Below are 5,084 nucleotides of genomic sequence, written 5' to 3'. Positions count from 1 at the left end.
CTTAAGCATACGTTCCCTACCGCCGTGAATGATGCGCCTTCACTCCTCCATTTCATGGCACACTGCTTTCTGGGCTGAGAACCTTTTCTTGGCTGGAGTCCTTCCTTAATTCCTTCACCATTATTATTACTATTAGAGACATGCGTAAAATAATAGCCATTTATGTCTGAGGGCAAGCTGGGTGGAATGTAATGATGAAAACGATTGTGTTTGTCGCTGAATTCCCATCAAGCAAGGCTTTTCTAAAGACGTCTGCAGATCTGTCAGATGTAACATCCATCAATTATTATATCAATGCGGAATGTAAAGATGTCGCGCATAATTGCGGCTGTATTGAGGCTTCCTGGCAATTAGTACTTATTTTTAGCATTGATTTTAACTTCTTAATTTATTCATGAGTCTATTTTGTCTTGTTTTTATTTTATTTATTTTTGCTTTTTTAATAACTCTAGTACACTGTAAACCCTAATGCTGTAACTAATTAATTGAGTTGAGTTCTATTAACTTAAATCATTAAAATTCGTTTATCTTAATTAACCTTGATGAGTATTTAGAACTTTTTCTTATTTTTGAGTTTGAAAAAATTTAATCTTTCAAGTAAGGTGAACAATTCTGCTGGGTTTAATTTATACAAAATGTCTCTTTAAAGTTTCATTAACTCAAATTCTGTCAGCCTAGTGATTTTGCGTCTGACGTCATCCAGGTTCACGTACGTGCTCATGCTTCATTGGTTTTTTTCAAGATGGCGGATCGGCCTCGCTTCACACTACAGTAAGTAAAATATTTACAAATCCAAGAAATATTAAATGTATGTTTTAATTAATATAATCACAGTAACAGTTCAATGTAATGTAGAGTTAATCAGGGTGCGTTTACATGTCGTACATTACAGAAAACATATTTAGCCTCACTTGTTGCTAACTAACGTTAACATTACTGTTTAAAAAGTTAGAATCAGTGCAATGTTAGCGTTAGTTGTAATGTGTTAACTCTGAATTTTAACAGAGTGTGATAAAGACAAAAATATTTAAAATCGGCAGATTACATTTTTCAAAAAAATTTAAATCTTGGCGCGAGTATGCCTTTTCTCAGCCTGTGCTGAAGTTGTCATGGAGACGTGCGCTCTCACAACCGCATGTCATGGCGCTGCGCTGAACTCCATCCAGTCTGTGAATGTGGTATTATCTTCGCGATCTGTAGGCACTTCGGAAACGAAAGGCGCAAGAAACGTAACGTTAATCATAACTCAAATGATCTCCGACTAAACACTTAACGGTATTTTCTGATGACGCGCAAAAACGTAGTCTCAAAACTTAACTCTGTCACACGCAGCTTGTTGCTTGCTGATCCATGTATGAGCATAGCCTGACGGAGAACATTTAAGCTGCGCTCCTCACCTGAGCAGGTACAGAGCAGAGCTTCATTTTACACTACCACATTGAGGTAAAGTTGGTTTTATATTCATACATTCATTTAGTAACAACTTGTGACTCGCTCCATATATTGTTTACCATGGTACTTTGTCTATTCGTTCTGAAATCACATGCAAGTATGACATGAAAACAACATTACACTAAATGCACTATTTTTTTTTGACTGAACAATGTTGTACTTTGAAAGTCATTGGCTGCTAATATGATTTCACCATTAAGAATATGCAAAAATTACCTTTCTGAAATTATATTATTAAGGTGAAAGTCTGAATGTGTAAATATAAAACTAACTTTACCTCAATCACCAGCACTGATCAACACTTAATATTTCCTCGCGCTTAAGACGACATCTCTGCATATCAATGATTACCTGATTAATGCGATCAGTTAAGTGAGTTTAAATGTCATTTAGGTCAAATGTATTTTAAAGGTATGATAAAAGTTTTTTTTTTTCAATCTATTTTTTAAAATGTCTACTCTGGAGAGAATATAAACAGCCTAAAAAACAAAGTATGCATATCTATAACACATTAATACAAAATTATGTTATTAAATAAAATAATAACAAAACAAAATATTCAAGACGTGGTAAAGAAGACAGTTTTCTGATGTGCAAATTTTGTAGCTTAAAATATATTTATATCTTAAAAATATAAATATTTTAGTCTATATATTTTTACATCATTAGACAATAAGGTACGTTTTGTTATTTCTAGCTTTTAAAATCAGGCCTTAAATTTCTTTGTCGTCCTATTCAGTTTTAGAAATTTCAATACTGTTTAAATTAAATCTGTGTTCATCAAATCAAAGCAACTAACATGATAATCAGCTCTATTGCTAACCGTTTTGGAGGTTAACGTTAGACATCATGTAATTGTACTACTTCCACTCTCAGCTAAATGACACTGTGACTTTGTGTACATACAGAATTGAAGGTCAGGTGTTGCTGACTACAGATAGGTTCTTAAATGGAGGCATGTGAAAGGTGGGTAAAATATTTATTTTGTACTACTATGCCTGGCATATCCAGATAAAATAAATATTACAGTGTATTTATCAATGATACTTTTGCAGCAAGGAAAGTGAAACTTCAGCTAGACCTTGAGTTCAGTTTACAACATGAAAATCCTGATTTCAACATCTGATCAACACCTGATTTTCATCTGAGGTAAAAAATAGATAAGTAAATGAAACATAATAATAATATTAATACATTTTTTCTAGAATTGTATATTTTGTGGTGTGGGTTTGTTTTATGAAATCCTCTCTTGTTTCTTTTTGCTGTTTGCAGAGTACCAACATGTTACAAATGAGAATTTTCCCCACAAATTCTTTGCAAAACTGGACCACCACCTATTTAATTTGATGACAATTTTAAGGCAAACAGCATCCAAAACTGGCAAGACAGCAGATACCCTGGCTAATCTTTTAAAGGTTTATGATGAGCAGGTATGTTTGGGGTCACGTGTTAAAGTATACATTAAAATATAATTTGAATTATTATTATTTTTTTAATTTTTAAAAAATTGATTCTTGATTTCCAGGAACTGAATGATGTCAGTTCATGACGGACTACTGTTATCAGAGGTCTTTTGGTCTTGCTGCGTGAGCGTGACTTAAGATTCTTTAGGAACACCCTGGTAAGACTTCATTCATTCTTTTCACAATTAGGCATGTTTAATGAAAAGATGAAAGTTTTGAAAACTTTTACTTAATAACATATTTGTAATCAAGAATAGTTGATGAATCATATAATATTGGCTCAGTCATTTTGATACTGTCCTTACATTAATATCCTTGAATTATGTTTTTAGATTGATAATCCTGCTGACTGAAGATACTTTATTGGCCCTGCATTCACTGAGGGTCTCTGTTGTCCTGAAGAATGAATTGGACACCACCCACAGCACACTTCCAGACCTTTCTTGTCTTGTATGGATTAATGTATGCTCTTCACATAATATATAGTAAAGGACTTTGAACTTGTGCAAAAAGTTTTGCTTGGTATGGATGATGGAAAATAAAAAGTCTCGTAGCATGGAAACCTTAAAGAATGAGTTGATGTAGAGCTTTTTATTTTTTTTTTTAACTTAATAAAGACTGTCTCTGGGGTAGTAACTTCAAAACATTTATTTACCTTTAATTGGTAAGTATGCATTTTATTATATATAGGGATAGTTTGTCCAAATGTAAAATTCTGTCATTTACTAACTCTTCACTTGTCCCAAACCTGCTTGAATTTCTTGCTTTTGTTGAACACAAAAGTTAAGTAAAGCTGACAACCTGTAACCACTGACTTTCTAATAGGAAAACAAATACTGTGGAAATCGGTGGTTACAGGTCTCAGCTTTTTTTTTTTTTGGTCAAAAATAACCTTTTAAGTGTTCAACAGAAGAAAGAAACTCAAACAGGTTTGGAATAAGTAAATGACAGAATCAGTCGCCCTGGTCGCTAATTCAACCCAGCTGGACCATCATCAACACAGGATCGTTCACAGCTGGACGTCATCTAGTGGAGAGGCATATAAACCAAGCCCACGCAAGGAGAAGATGAGCTTCATTCACCCAATGACTCCATGCGCTAACGCTTGTCTCTCTGTCTCTCCACAGCAGACTCCAGCTCGTGACGATCCCACATCCGACTACTCACTGTCCTTCACTTACTTCCCGTAGCACCAGAGCACCTCACCTTAAAGAAGAGCACCGTTTACACCCCATTCACGTTGTAAATAAAGCACCCTCCGGGGACTTGTCTGTAAACTTATCCAACTGTGTTGCTGTTTTCCCTCTGCCTCGCTACAATATATATATATCTGCTCTCCGTTAAACAGAAATTGGGGGAAAAAATAAATGGGGGCGAATAATTCTGACTTCAACGAGATATATATATATATATATATATATATATATATATATATATATATATATATATATATATATATATATATATATATATATTTACAGTTTCTGTGTAGTTTACACTAAACGAGTCACTTCACAGAATGTGCACTTATTTTTTTTTAACGAATGCCTTAAGACTAAGTTTTACACTTATTAATGTATTATTAAATTTTATCAAACTTATAGTTGTTTTTTCTTGAGGCTCTTATGTCTGATATCATATTTACATTGTGGGTAAATTCTATTAATTTCAGAATAGTGTTCATTTTCAATCTCTTTACGTCTAATAGTTTTTATTGTTTTAAGACATTTGTAATTGCATAGGAGACAAATTTGAAAGTACTGCTGGACATTTTTTCTTTAACAATAAATGTCTAAAATTGTATTGTCTGTGTGTTTTAAATTACAGATTTATTTTGACAGATTTATGGGGTTTAAAGATTAAAATAATGGCTAATTTTATTTGTGAAACTGACGATGGAGAAGTTAATTTTAAAAAATGCTATCAAAATGAATGAGCTGGGTGACTAAGTATGTAAAGGTGAGATAAATAATTAAAAATAAGTTAATTGCTATTAAAATGTATGAGCTGGGTGATTTAAGTATTTAAAGTTGAAAGAAATTAAAGCAATTAAGTTAATTGGTATTAAAATGTATGAGCTGGGTGACTAAGTATTTAAAGTTTGGAAAAATTAAAACAATTAAGTTAATTGGTATTAAAATGTATGAGCTGGGTGACTAAGTATTTAAA

General features: G+C 32.8%; 1 long non-coding RNA gene across 4 annotated transcripts; it reads left to right on the top strand.

Moving 5' to 3' along the window:
- The first annotated feature begins 726 nt into the window (after window positions 1-726).
- Window positions 727-4,196, top strand: LOC137489332 (uncharacterized). 4 transcript variants are annotated; one of them, XR_011008749.2, is made up of 7 exons: window positions 727-771; window positions 2,361-2,418; window positions 2,508-2,601; window positions 2,725-2,882; window positions 2,978-3,073; window positions 3,248-3,365; window positions 4,043-4,196. It is a non-coding gene; the product is annotated as an uncharacterized lncRNA (long non-coding RNA). The 4 variants fall into 4 exon arrangements; XR_012400437.1 differs by lacking the exon at window positions 727-771 and adding an exon at window positions 1,107-1,405 and having other exon boundaries at window positions 3,248-3,377; XR_011008748.2 differs by lacking the exon at window positions 4,043-4,196 and having other exon boundaries at window positions 3,248-3,693.
- Window positions 4,197-5,084: the final 888 nt, after the last annotated feature.

Source organism: Danio rerio, chromosome 25, assembly GCF_049306965.1.
Source record: "Danio rerio strain Tuebingen ecotype United States chromosome 25, GRCz12tu, whole genome shotgun sequence".
NCBI lineage: Eukaryota > Metazoa > Chordata > Actinopteri > Cypriniformes > Danionidae > Danio > Danio rerio.
This window is presented reverse-complemented; position numbering and strand designations above follow the sequence as displayed.